Here is a 15,310-nt window from a genome sequence, read left to right on the forward strand (position 1 = left end):
TGGCTGACGGGATGATGTGGGATATTAGTAGTCCGGTGGCTCTGGCTGACGGGATGATGTGGGATATTAGTAGTCCGGTGGCTCTGGCTGACGGGATGATGTGGGATATTAGGGGGAGTAGTCCGGTGTCTCTGGCTGACGGGATGATGTGGGATATTAGGGGTAGTAGTCCGGTGGCTCTGGCTGACGGGACGATGTGGGATATTATTGGTAGTAGTCCGGTGGCTCTGGCTGACGGGATGATGTGGGATATTAGGGGTAGTAGTCCGGTGGCTCTGGCTGACGGGATGATGTGGGATATTAGGGGTAGTAGTCCGGTAGCTCTGGCTGACGGGATGATGTGGGATATTAGGGGTAGTAGTCCGGTGGCTCTGGCTGACGGGATGATGTGGGATATTAGGGGTAGTAGTCCGGTGGCTCTGGCTGACGGGACGATGTGGGATATTATTGGTAGTAGTCCGGTGGCTCTGGCTGACGGGATGATGTGGGATATTAGGGGTAGTAGTCCGGTGGCTCTGGCTGACGGGATGATGTGGGATATTAGGGGTAGTAGTCCGGTGGCTCTGGCTGATGGGAAGATGTGGGATATTAGGGGTAGTAGTCCGGTGGCTCTGGCTGACGGGACGATGTGGGATATTAGGGGGAGTAGTCCGGTGGCTCTGGCTGACGGGATGATGTGGGATATTAGTGGTAGTAGTCCGGTGGCTCTGGCTGACGGGATGATGTGGGATATTAGTGGTAGTAGTCCGGTGGCTCTGGCTGACGGGATGATGTGGGATATTAGTGGTAGTAGTCCGGTGGCTCTGGCTGACGGGACGATGTGGGATATTAGGGGTAGTAGTCCGGTGGCTCTGGCTGACGGGATGATGTGGGATATTAGGGGTAGTAGTCCGGTGGCTCTGGCTGACGGGATGATGTGGGATATTAGTGGAAGTTGTCCGGTGGCTCTGGCTGACGGGATGATGTGGGATATTAGGGGTAGTAGTCCGGTGGCTCTGGCTGACGGGATGATGTGGGATATTAGGGGTAGTAGTCCGGTGGCTCTGGCTGACGGGATGATGTGGGATATTAGGGGTAGTAGTCCGGTGGCTCTAGCTGACGGGATGATGTGGGATATTAGGGGTAGTAGTCCGGTGGCTCTGGCTGACGGGATGATGTGGGATATTAGGGGTAGTAGTCCGGTGGCTCTGGCTGACGGGATGATGTGGGATATTAGGGGGAGTAGTCCGGTGGCTCTGGCTGACGGGATGATGTGGGATATTAGTGGTAGTAGTCCGGTGGCTCTGGCTGACGGGATGATGTGGGATATTAAGGGTAGTAGTCCGGTGGCTCTGGCTGACGGGATGATGTGGGATATTAGGGGTAGTAGTCCTGTGGCTCTGGCTGACGGGATGATGTGGGATATTAGGGGGAGTAGTCCGGTGGCTCTGGCTGACGGGATGATGTGGGATATTAGTAGTCCGGTGGCTCTGGCTGAGGGGATGATGCGGGATATTAGGGGTAGTAGTCCAGTGGCTCTGGCTGACGGGATGATGTGGGATATTAGGGGGAGTAGTCCGGTGGCTCTGGCTGACGGGATGATGTGGGATATTAGGGGGAGTAGTCCGGTGGCTCTGGCTGACGGGATGATGTGGGATATTAGTAGTCCGGTGGCTCTGGCTGACGGGATGATGTGGGATATTAGTAGTCCGGTGGCTCTGGCTGAGGGGATGATGCGGGATATTAGGGGTAGTAGTCCAGTGGCTCTGGCTGAGGGGATGATGCGGGATATTAGGGGTAGTAGTCCGGTGGCTCTGGCTGACGGGATGATGTGGGATATTAGGGGGAGTAGTCCGGTGGCTCTGGCTGACGGGATGATGTGGGATATTAGTAGTCCGGTGGCTCTGGCTGACGGGATGATGTGGGATATTAGTAGTCCGGTGGCTCTGGCTGACGGGATGATGTGGGATATTAGTAGTCCGGTGGCTCTGGCTGACGGGATGATGTGGGATATTAGGGGTAGTAGTCCGGTGGCTCTGGCTGACGGGACGATGTGGGATATTATTGGTAGTAGTCCGGTGGCTCTGGCTGACGGGATGATGTGGGATATTAGGGGTAGTAGTCCGGTGGCTCTGGCTGACGGGATGATGTGGGATATTAGGGGTAGTAGTCCGGTAGCTCTGGCTGACGGGATGATGTGGGATATTAGGGGTAGTTGTCCGGTGGCTCTGGCTGACGGGATGATGTGGGATATTAGGGGTAGTAGTCCGGTGGCTCTGGCTGACGGGATGATGTGGGATATTAGGGGTAGTAGTCCGGTAGCTCTGGCTGACGGGATGATGTGGGATATTAGGGGTAGTAGTCCGGTGGCTCTGGCTGACGGGACGATGTGGGATATTAGTGGTAGTAGTCCGGTGGCTCTGGCTGACGGGACGATGTGGGATATTATTGGTAGTAGTCCGGTGGCTCTGGCTGACGGGATGATGTGGGATATTAGGGGTAGTAGTCCGGTGGCTCTGGCTGACGGGATGATGTGGGATATTAGGGGTAGTAGTCCGGTGGCTCTGGCTGACGGGATGATGTGGGATATTAGGGGTAGTAGTCCGGTGGCTCTGGCTGACGGGAAGATGTGGGATATTAGGGGTAGTAGTCAGGTGGCTCTGGCTGACGGGATGATGTGGGATATTAGGGGTAGTAGTCCGGTGGCTCTGGCTGACGGGATGATGTGGGATATTAGGGGGAGTAGTCCGGTGGCTCTGGCTGACGGGATGATGTGGGATATTAGGGGGAGTAGTCCGGTGGCTCTGGCTGACGGGATGATGTGGGATATTAGGGGTAGTAGTCCGGTGGCTCTGGCTGACGGGACGATGTGGGATATTAGGGGTAGTAGTCCGGTGGCTCTGGCTGACGGGATGATGTGGGATATTAGGGGTAGTAGTCCGGTGGCTCTGGCTGACGGGATGATGTGGGATATTAGTGGAAGTTGTCCGGTGGCTCTGGCTGACGGGATGATGTGGGATATTAGGGGTAGTAGTCCGGTGGCTCTAGCTGACGGGATGATGTGGGATATTAGGGGTAGTAGTCCGGTGGCTCTGGCTGACGGGATGATGTGGGATATTAGGGGGAGTAGTCCGGTGGCTCTGGCTGACGGGATGATGTGGGATATTAGGGGTAGTAGTCCGGTGGCTCTGGCTGACGGGATGATGTGGGATATTAGGGGTAGTAGTCCGGTGGCTCTGGCTGACGGGATGATGTGGGATATTAGGGGTAGTAGTCCGGTGGCTCTGGCTGACGGGATGATGTGGGATATTAGGGGGAGTAGTCCGGTGGCTCTGGCTGACGGGATGATGTGGGATATTAGTGGAAGTTGTCCGGTGGCTCTGGCTGACGGGATGATGTGGGATATTAGGGGTAGTAGTCCGGTGGCTCTAGCTGACGGGATGATGTGGGATATTAGGGGTAGTAGTCTGGTGGCTCTGGCTGACGGGATGATGTGGGATATTAGGGGTAGTAGTCCGGTGGCTCTGGCTGACGGGATGATGTGGGATATTAGGGGTAGTAGTCCGGTGGCTCTGGCTGACGGGTTGATGTGGGATATTAGTGGAAGTTGTCCGGTGGCTCTGGCTGACGGGATGATGTGGAATATTAGGGGTAGTAGTCCGGTGGCTCTGGCTGATGGGATGATGTGGGATATTAGTGGTAGTAGTCCGGTGGCTCTGGCTGACGGGATGATGTGGGAAATTAGGGGTTGTTGTCCGGTAGCTCTGGCTGATGGGATGATGTGGGATATTATAGTGAATGTGGCTATGCGGAGTGGGCGGGGCTTTACACTCTTCAGCTAGTATGCATATATTTTTAACTTTTGCAAAATTTGCCTAGGCACTTGCACTAATTAATTTATGCTCATTTCATAAATACAGAATATAAATAAAATATGGCGCCATTAATCAACTGATCGTGAAGGTTCCAGGAATTCTACCCCCACTGATATTGATGGCCATAAGTCCAGAAAACCCCTCCTTCATTTTTGCATTTAGTGTGCCTGACATTTGAGTCACAAAAGGAACCTTCTAACACAATGCAAAGGCTGTGGTCGCTACTGCAGATGGCATCACAAGGGTTAATCACGTGGCTCAATTACCATATACCATACTATCGTATTATCCAATGATTTAAAAATGCTGCTTTATTATAGTAGTAATTTTTTTCCTTCCAAAGAAAAAAAAGCTGTGGTGAACACCAGGGGGTGCCGTTGCACCATTCAATGCTACAAAGACAAACGGCTATTCACACCCAGCTCATATACATGTATATAAAGTTAAGCTGGATTACAGCAGAGATTCTCTTTTAACACTTTGTGAGGGTTTGTTTACACAGACACAGGGGAAAATGGACCATCATACAATCACCCCATATCACTGCTTTCTTTCTACACCCCAAGCAACACAGAATCAACATGGACCCATTAGAAGAAGGGAATCTAGTTTAAGCTAATATGTACCTCAGGGTCATGTCCCTAAACTGTCCTAAGTTGAGGTTTGCAAAACAGGAGCCCACAATGATGTTGTATGGAAGCACCTGCACATAATGTATTGATGTTAAAATTGAACAATTCCATTTAGGTTATCAAAATACTTCCAGAACTACCTAGATACATAAATAGTGAAAATATTTGTATATATTATGCAGTTATTTCATATAGCTTATGGAGGCCAGCAGGCAATATCATAAAGAAAGATCTAGTGTGTTGTAACTAAAATCTGTAGATTATTGGGTACCGCCATGGGGTCATTAGAAAGCCCACGGCAATATATTAATTTTACATACTGAAGACAATACCAAACTCATATGGTAAAGTGGGTATACATACAACAGAGCTCAATAATTTATGGCCCAAATAAAGAAATGAAACTTTTTTAGGCCAGTCTATACCTCAGAATAATTCCCTCTTATTGTCCTACATGGAGGTTGCAAAATAAGGGGACATCTCTGTTGTATATAAGAGCCTGAACTTAAGTTTCTCCTGTGATAAGGCCAATCAAAGCCAAACAGGATTTGTTTTCATGAGGACATTGGCGTAAAGGAGCTATGGGATTTGAAATATTTTTAGTAAGCTTTCGAAAAAGTTCCTAAACTATCTCGACAGTGGACTAGTGAGAATGTTACAATCTCATATAGCTTCCAGCAGACTGTGAAATATGGAAGTATAGAGGGGTGTACTCTTTAATAATTGTGATCTATAGAGGATTGGGCATCGCTATGGGTTCAGTACTAAGCCCATGGACAGGTTTTGGCAGTATATTACTTATACGTAGTGCAGACAAACCCCTCTGAAATGGACAGTGATGTAGACCTACATAGTTAAGGGGGTGTCCATGCAATAGGGGTTGATCATGTAGGACCCAGAGGAAAAAGAATCTAGTTCAGGTTAGTCTATACCTTAGGACTGTGACTCACAATCTGTTTCAGGTGGGATTTTGCACACAGGGATGCCTCTGTGCTCTATGTACGCACCTACACACAACTGCCATTTGACAAAGCAAAACAAGGACAGACAGGAAGTATTGTCATAAAAAATAGGAGTACAGAAGCTACATGCTTTGAAGTCAAACTCTGAAAATTTTGTGAAGAAAGCTATGAAAACACTTCCTTAACCATATGGATAGTGAAAAAGGTTTGAGCATTGGTGTATAAACAGCCTTTTCACATATCTGCCAGCAGACTGTGTCATATGGAGGTGATGAAGAATATTGTGTGGTAATTCAGATTTACAGAGTATTGGGCACCGCTATGGGGTCAGTACGAAGCCCATTAACATGTATTCCAGTATATTACTTATATATGCTAAAGACAAATCCATTGAACAAGATGGCAATGTGGATTTGCACAGTCAAAAGGCATCTATACCATAAAGGTAGACCACATATGGCCAATAAAAAGAAGGAATGGTCGCTTAGGCTGGTATATACCTAACCACCCCTATACATATTTGACTAATGTCAGCCGTACCCGCTGAAATCAACGGATTCTGCTCATTACAGGGTATTCTGCCTACCCCTCCCTGTCACATCCATATGTCCCAATAATGTATCCTGTGAAGACTAACCCTTTAAATCCTATATATAGTACTAGAAATATAGAAACCGGTGACACCCATCAGCTCCCCACAGCAGAGAGGCAGGTTTATTACACCCTGCAAAAGCAAAATAAAAACTATGTGATACTATGTATCATGTCCAGTGCAATCCTTGTGTCAGGCCCCGCCTCTTTGGAACCATAAAGAACACAATGTTACAGTTCTCTCTTGAGTGCTCCTTTAAGAACATAAACTGATGAGTGTGCGTACCTCTACACCGCCGGAGGTATGTGAAAACTTTGCAGATTTCTCCCCGTACAATTGACTGAACGACTACACCCATCATACGTCACTTAATAATGGAGTTGACTGACACGACAAACACATTCATTACAACAGGGCTGAGCGGTGATGAAGGAGAACAAGAACAACCCAAGGAACCGCAGCCGACTATAGGGAGAGGTACATTGCAGAGCTGGGTTTGTTAGGAGCAAGTTGGAAAACAGTTATCAGATGTAGTAGTGCTGATTTTGTTAGTTGTAGATTGTAGTAGAGCCGTCACATGCAGCAGAGTTAAGTTTGTCAGAAGGAAGAGGTAGCGTTGTCACATTCAGCAGGGCTGTGTTTGTCAGATGTTCAGATGCAGCAGAGCGGAGATTGTCAGATGTCGATTGTAGCAGAGTTGTCAGATGAAGAAGTGCCAAGTCTGTTATATGTAGGGTAAAGCAGAGTTGTCAGGTGCAGTAAAGTGGAGATTGACAGAATCAGGTCCTAGAGGAACTGGCAAATGTAGTTGTGCAGAGTTTGATAGATGTAGCTTGTAGCAGAGCCATCACATGTAGCAGAGTTAAGTTTGTCAGATGCAAGTGGTAGTAAAGCATCTGTTGGATGTAGCAGATTTAAGTTGCAGGAGACTTGTCACATGTAGGGGAGCAGAGTTTGACAAATGCTCAACTACCACTTACATCTGATAAACTCAGCTCTGCTGTATCTGACAAACGCTTTGCTACCACTTATATCTGATGCATGTTGGTTGTGATAGAGCGGAAAGATGCAGAGTTGTGTTTGTCAGGTTTAGATGGTGACACAGCTGTCACATGCAGCAGAGCTGAGTTTGTAAGATGTAAGTTCTAGGAGAGATGTCAGATGCAGCAGAGTTGAGTTTGTCCCGTTAGATATGGCAGGGAGTAGCAATATGTCGGTTGTAGGGAAGCCAGTGCATGCAGCAGAGCCAAATATGTCAGTCAAATGCAGTAGAGCTGGAATTGCTATATGTAGAGTCCAAGCACGCTAGCAGATGCGGCAGAGCTGCGGAGAAGACGTCAGACGCGGCAGAGCTGCGGAGAAGACGTCAGACGCGGCAGAGCTGCGGAGAAGACGTCAGACGCGGCAGAGCTGCGGAGAAGACGTCAGACGCGGCAGAGCTGCGGAGAAGACGTCAGACGCGGCAGAGCTGCGGAGAAGACGTCAGACGCGGCAGAGCTGCGGAGAAGACGTCAGACGCGGCAGAGCTGAGGAGAAGACGTCAGACGCGGCAGAGCTGAGGAGAAGACGTCAGACGCGGCAGAGCTGAGGAGAAGACGTCAGACGCGGCAGAGCTGAGGAGAAGACGTCAGACGCGGCAGAGCTGAGGAGAAGACGTCAGACGCGGCAGAGCTGAGGAGAAGACGTCAGACGCGGCAGAGCTGAGGAGAAGACGTCAGACGCGGCAGAGCTGAGGAGAAGACGTCAGACGCGGCAGAGCTGAGGAGAAGACGTCAGACGCGGCAGAGCTGTGGAAAAGACGTCAGATGCGGCAGAGCTGTGGAAAAGACGTCAGATGCGGCAGAGCTGTGGAGAAGACGTCAGACGCGGCAGAGCTGAGGAGAAGACGTCAGACGCGGCAGAGCTGAGGAGAAGACGTCAGACGCGGCAGAGCTGAGGAGAAGACGTCAGACGCGGCAGAGCTGAGGAGAAGACGTCAGACGCGGCAGAGCTGAGGAGAAGACGTCAGACGCGGCAGAGCTGAGGAGAAGACGTCAGATGCGGCAGAGCTGAGGAGAAGACGTCAGATGCGGCAGAGCTGAGGAGAAGACGTCAGATGCGGCAGAGCTGAGGAGAAGACGTCAGATGCGGCAGAGCTGTGGAGAAGACGTCAGATGCGGCAGAGCTGAGGAGAAGACGTCAGATGCGGCAGAGCTGAGGAGAAGACGTCAGATGCGGCAGAGCTGTGGAGAAGACGTCAGATGTGGCAGAGCTGAGGAGAAGACGTCAGATGCGGCAGAGCTGAGGAGAAGACGCCAGATGCAGCAGAGCTGAGGAGAAGACGTCAGATGCAGCAGAGCTGAGGAGAAGACGTCAGATGCAGCAGAGCTGAGGAGAAGACGTCAGATGCAGCAGAGCTGAGGAGAAGACGTCAGATGTAGGAGAGCCGAGAAGACGTCAGATGTAGTAGAGCCGAGTATGTCATTTAACAAAACTGATTGTGATCCGCATCTTAGAAAACTGCAGATCAGAGAACCTGAGGAATAGACAATGTGGCGCCGCACATCTGCAGTCTGATGACATTGTGGAAAATACCCAACGGCGACCTCCGAAATCATCATCCATCCACAGTCATGGGGGCTCAGCTGATTGTAAACATCATGGTTTTACATGGGACTGCACGCAGCTTCATTAACCCAACAATTATCGCACAAATCAATAAAAAACAATTTGGCTCTGCTACATCTGTGGATGGATCGCATCATTAATTACAGCTAATAATTACACTAAGGATGTGAACATCACAATAATGAGAGCGGAGGCGCCATCCATCGTCCGCTGCACTTTTCCCTTTAACCCTTTCTTGTAATGTTATCGCCTTAAAGGTGGAAAATATAAATTGTAGATAAAAAAAAAAATAAAAAAAAAAAAATCAATCCAGAATATTTGTGCAGAAATATTGCGAGTTTTTATTTAATTTAAAAGTTGCAATTGATGAATCGGATGCGAAAGTCTGGAAAAAGCGAACACAGAAAATAGAACTTAAAAAGAAGGCGCAAGGAACAGCAGAGCGGCAAGAGTTGTCTCTTGTAAGAGTGCTAGACCACCACTGGCCACCGGGTGGCGCCAAAGACACTGGGATATTCTGCCTGCTGGGCAGAGGCCCGATTAACCCCTTCCTTCCCTCAGGTGCTGAGTGACATATTGTAAGGCATAGTGGCGTCTGTCGAGCGCGCAGAGGACGAGACATCGCGGCGGAAATCCCAACGTTCATTTGACGCTTTATTAAATTAAAGAGGATCCCCCCCAAGAGATCGACATTTATTCCAACTTCTGGGTGGCTGATCGTCTGATCGCAGAGCGTCGCCCTCTCATTAGTGGGTGCATCGCCCTAAAATACAGGCTTCGCTCCATAATTAAAAGTTGCTTTGATGCCGGCGAGTGGCGGATCCTGTCTGTTTACATTGCTGCAATGTCACGGGGAACGAGACGTCAGATTATTAGTCCTGCGGAGGAAACTCTCAGATTAGTTTTACAGGTCAGTAACGGCCTATAAAATCTGGGGGTGCAGGGCTCTAATCCCAATCTCAGCAGTGAAAAATGTCAGTGCAGTCCCCTAATCCTAAATCAGCAGAACAATAATCCTAGTCTGGAGGTGCAGAACGCTAATCCCAATCTAGGGGAGTACAGACCCCTAATGCAAATCTGGGGGTACAGATCACTAATCCTAGTCTGGAGGTGCAGACCCCTAATCCCAATCTAGAAGAGTACAGACCCATAATGCAAATCTGGGAGTACAGATCACTAATCCTAGTCTGGAGGTGCAGACCCCTAATCCAAATCTGACAGCGTACAGACCCCTAATGCATATCTGGGAGTACAGATTGCTAATCCTAGTCTGGAGGTGCAGGCCCCTAATCCCAATCTAGGGGAGTACAGACCCCTAATCCTATTCTGAAGGTTCAGATACCTAATCCCAATCTAGAAGAGTACAGACCCCTAATACAAATCTGGGGGGTACAGATAACTAATCCTAGTCTGGATGTGCAGACCCCTAATCCCAATCTAAAAGAGTACAGACCCATAATGCAAATCTGAGAGTGCAGATCACTAATCCTAGTCTGGAGATACACACCCCTAATCCAAATCTGATGGCGTACAGACCCCTAATGCATATCTGGGAGTACAGATCGCTAATCCTAGTCTGGAGGTGCAGACCCCTAATCCTATTCTGAAGGTTCAGACACCTAATCCCAATCTAGGGGAGTACAGACCCCTAATGCAAATCTGGGGGGTACAGATCACTAATCCTAATCTAGGAGAGTACAGACCCATAATGCAAATCAGGGAGTACAGATCACTAATCCTAGTCTGGAGATGCAGACCCCTAATCCAAATCTGACGGCGTACAGACCCCTAATGCATATCTGGGAGTACAGATCGCTAATCCTAGTCTGGAGGTGCAGACCCCTAATCCTATTCTGAAGGTTCAGACACCTAATCCCAATCTAGGGGAGTACAGACCCCTAATGCAAATCTGGGGGGTACAGATCACTAATCCTAGTCTGGAGGTGCAGACCCCTACTCCCAATCTAGGGGAGTACAGACCCATAATCCTATTCTGAAGGTTCAGACACCTTATCCCAATCTAGGGGAGTACAGACCCCTAATGCAAGTCTGGGGGGTACAGATCACTAATCCTAGTCTGGAGGTGCAGACCCCTAATCCCAATCTAGGGGAGTACAGATCACTAATCCTAGTCTGGAGGTGCAGACCCCTACTCCCAATCTAGGGGAGTACAGACCCCTAATCCTATTCTGAAGGTTCAGACACCTAATCCCAATCTAGGGGAGTACAGACCCCTAATGCAAATCTGGGGGGTACAGATCACTAATCCTAATCTAGGAGAGTACAGACCCATAATGCAAATCAGGGAGTACAGATCACTAATCCTAGTCTGGAGATGCAGACCCCTAATCCAAATCTGACGGCGTACAGACCCCTAATGCATATCTGGGAGTACAGATCGCTAATCCTAGTCTGGAGGTGCAGACCCCTAATCCTATTCTGAAGGTTCAGACACCTAATCCCAATCTAGGGGAGTACAGACCCCTAATGCAAATCTGGGGGGTACAGATCACTAATCCTAGTCTGGAGGTGCAGACCCCTACTCCCAATCTAGGGGAGTACAGACCCCTAATCCTATTCTGAAGGTTCAGACACCTAATCCCAATCTAGGGGAGTACAGACCCCTAATGCAAATCTGGGGGGTACAGATCACTAATCCTAATCTAGGAGAGTACAGACCCATAATGCAAATCTGGGAGTACAGATCACTAATCCTAGTCTGGAGATGCAGACCCCTAATCCAAATCTGATGGCGTACAGACCCCTAATGCATATCTGGGAGTACAGATCCCTAATCCTATTCTGAAGGTTCAGACACCTAATCCCAATCTAGGGGAGTACAGACCCCTAAGGCTGTGTGCACACGCTGCGGATTTTGCTGCGGTTCCGCAGCGGTTTTGGCTGCTGCGGACCCGCAGCAGTTTCTGCTGCGGTGTACAGTACAATGATTCCCTATGGGAATCAAAAACCGCAATGCAGACGGTGCGGAATTTTCCGCGCGGATTGTCTGCGGTTTTCAATCCGCAGAAAGAATTGACATGTCAATTCTTTCTGCGGATTCTCCTGCGGTTTGCCATCTCCTCCATTGAGGAGATGAAGAACCGCAGGGCAAAACCGCAGAGCAATCCGCAGGTAAAACCGCAGGTATTTTGACCTGCGGTTTCACCTGCGGATTTTACAAATTCCGCGCGGATGAATCCGCACCTAATCCGCAGCGTGTGCACACAGCCTAATGCAAATCTGGGGGGTACAGATCACTAATCCTAGTCTGGAGGTGCAGACCCCTACTCCCAATCTAGGGGAGTACAGACCCCTAATCCTATTCTGAAGGTTCAGACACCTAATCCCAATCTAGGGGAGTACAGACCCCTAATGCAAATCTGGGAGTACAGATCACTAATCCTAGTCTGGAGCTGCAGACCCTTTATTCCAATCTAGGGGAGTACAGACCCCTAATCCAAATCTGACAGAGTACAGATTACTAATCCTAGTTTGGAGATACACACCCCTAATCCAAACCTGATGGAGAACAGACCCCTAATGCAAATCTGACGGAGTACCAATCACTAATGATAGTCTGGATCTGAAGACCCCCAATCCCAATCTGGTGGAGAACAGATCACTAATCCTAGTGTAGAGCTGCAGACCCCTAATGCAAATCTGGGGGTACAGACCACTAATCCTAGTCTGGAGGTGCATAACCTCAGGGGGGTGAAGACCGATATTCATTTGATCGTACAAATCACCAATCCCAATTTTGGGATTAATCTGAAATTGAAGGGGTGTGAGCCCCTAATCCTCACGGTAGGATGCAGAGCCCTGCTCATAAACCGGGGGTGCAGACTGCTAATCATAATACAGGGGGGCAATGCAGTAAATCTAATCTGCGGAGTACCCGCCATTAATCCTAATCAGAGGGTGCAGACAACTCATCATAATCTGAGGACACAAATGTTTAATCCCAAAGCACCTGGGCACAGACCCCAATCTAAGGGGTGTGAGAGGTTTCTCTCATTCTTCACTAATCCCAGTTGGGTAGTGCAGGCAAATAATCCTAATCTGAGGGTCTGGATCACTAATCTTGAAAGTCATGGAAATCAACAATCCCAACCACAAGGCGAAAGCAGCCGATCACAAGAAAAGAGGCAGATTGGTAATCCAAGAATCACGGACAGTCTGATCATCCTAATCTGACAACTGCAGAACTCAATGTTTAAGGGTTCCAGACAGTAATCCCTGAAAGGACTACAGATCCCTAATCCCAATATGGGGGGCAGGACACTAATCTTAGTCTGAGAGGCACAGACAGCTCATTCTAATCCCAATCCAGGGGTGCAGACCCCTAATCCCAGGTGGTCACTGAACACATCTGTCCCCGGCACCAGAATCAGGAACAAATCCGACCCAAAACTTGAGAAAGAGGAAATCAGAGCGAAAATAAGAGAAAAATGTGTCAAAGTCGGCTTGTTGCTAGGTAACGTGATATTATAATCGAGTCCGTCCGCTCGAGGAGGGATAGTCCCAGGGGAGGAAGGGATGGTGGTCCTGGGGGGGCAGGAGGGAGATGGTGGTCCCGGGGGTTATTATGGAGATGGTGGTCCCGGGGGGTATTATGGAGATGGTGGTCCCGGGGGATATTATGGAGATGGTGGTCCCGGGGGGTATTATGGAGATGGTGGTCCCGGGGGGTATTATGGAGATGGTGGTCCCGGGGGGTATTATGGAGATGGTGGTCCCGGGGGGTATTATGGAGATGGTGGTCCCGGGGGGTATTATGGAGATGGTGGTCCCGGGGGGTATTATGGAGATGGTGGTCCCGGGGGTTATTATGGAGATGGTGGTCCCGGGGGGTATTATGGAGATGGTGGTCCCGGGGGGTATTATGGAGATGGTGGTCCCGGGGGGTATTATGGAGATGGTGGTCCCGGGGGGTATTATGGAGATGGTGGTCCCGGGGGGTATTATGGAGATGGTGGTCCCGGGGGGTATTATGGAGATGGTGGTCCCGGGGGGCAGGAGGGTCGCGGTGGGATAAGTTTTCTGACTTCTACTCTTGGTTGTTACAATGTATACAGACCCCTATACACCCTGACACACCTGGATCTATAGAGCAGCCGTTAGATATATATATATCTGCTGTCATGTTTCACACAGACACAGGAACAAGACCGGTCACAGTGTAAGGAGATGTGACTACTGAGAAATAGAGAATACACACATTATATATATATATATATATTACACACATGACAGGGAGGAGACACATATGTTACACACCTGCACAGTCTATATCTCTGCTCTCAGGTCTCACACAGATACAGGGACACAACAATCAATCACGGTGTAAGGAAATGTAACTACTGAGATATAGATAGATACACCTGAGAGTGTTAGACACATTATAGATTACACACACAGTACATGTACACATACAGTATAAAAATACACAAACTGCCCCCTGATACTGTCTGCACTGCACGTACACACACATATATATATACACACTTACACTCGCTATCCCCCCCTCGCTATATACCGAGTGTATACACGGCCGTGCACAGTAGATACAGCGCCGTTACCTGTCCGCGGCAGCAGGGGGCGTCCCTCCCCGAGTCCCCCCGCAGGACCCCGGGCTGCGTCCGCTCCTGGCTCCCCCATGTCCAGGCTGCCGGCGGTGCTGCTCTCTCCCTGGCAGGCGGTGCTGCTCTCTCCCTGGCCGGCGGTGCTGCTCTCTCCCTGGCCGGCTCTCCTCCTCCAGCTGCTCCCGGTCTGTCTCTGCCCGTGTCGGGCTCGTCAGTGCTGGCAGCAGAGCCCGCGCCGCCCCCGGCTCCTCCCGTGTAATCCTCCTCGGCGGAGGGGCTGAGCCTGCGGCCGGTGCCGGTGCTGGCAGCCTCCTCCTCCTCCTCCTCCTCCTCCCTCAGAACTGACTGTGTCTCCGGGCTCCTCTCTGTGCTCAGTCTCTAAAGCTTCAGTCCCATGTAAGGCTACGAAAGAAGACCGAGCTAGAATGTAAAATGTAGTAGGTTTGCCTGCAGTCCTATGTAAACCACTCCTAACGTATTGTAATCCGGTGTGACAGATGACCGTAGCCATGCCTGCACAATGCTCCAAGACCTTACTTGCAGTCCCATGTAAAATCACAGCTGATAAGACTGGCATCATTGGGAGACGTTTGAACTGCAGTCCCACGTAAACCTCAAATAATATAGTGTCATGTCAATTGCGCCCCAATGGCACACTCAACTCTGCTACATTGGATACAAAAAGTCTACACTCCCCCGTTGAAAGGTCGTTTTTTTTTTTGTTTTTTTTTGGTCACGGAAGAATCATTTTGGAACTTTCCCCAGCATTAATGTCGCCCATAATCTGTACAGGTCCAGAGAAAAACTAAAATAATGTGGTTGCATAAGTGTGAGCGCCCTCTTCTAGCTGGGGTGTGGTGGTGCCGTCACTTGCAGGGATCCGGAGTGACCCCAGAGCGTGTTCCGATCTTGTCGGAGGATTTTTAAAATATTATCTTAGTTGTATTTTTTGCCGAGAGGCTGACAGCAACAGTAAAGGAGCTGCAGGAGTTTATGGCCGATCCTGGTTGTGTTCTGCATGTGACAAAAATCTCCCACATTCTTCATATGTCCGGCCTGTGGGGTCAGGGGGCAAGATGGA

General features: G+C 49.5%; 1 protein-coding gene across 2 annotated transcripts in view; it reads right to left on the minus strand.

Moving 5' to 3' along the window:
- PRLR (prolactin receptor) overlaps positions 1-14,641 on the minus strand; it is a 42,230-nt gene extending 27,589 nt beyond the window's left edge. For both annotated transcript variants that reach the window (XM_073543925.1, XM_073543924.1), the window contains exon 1: positions 14,227-14,641. The gene's annotated coding sequence lies outside the window, so the exon portion shown is untranslated. The remainder of the gene's footprint in view (positions 1-14,226) is intronic.
- Positions 14,642-15,310: the final 669 nt, after the last annotated feature.

This window comes from Dendrobates tinctorius, unplaced genomic scaffold (genome assembly GCF_039654945.1).
Source record: "Dendrobates tinctorius isolate UK_male_01 unplaced genomic scaffold, ASM3965494v1 ptg000135l, whole genome shotgun sequence".
Lineage (NCBI taxonomy): Eukaryota > Metazoa > Chordata > Amphibia > Anura > Dendrobatidae > Dendrobates > Dendrobates tinctorius.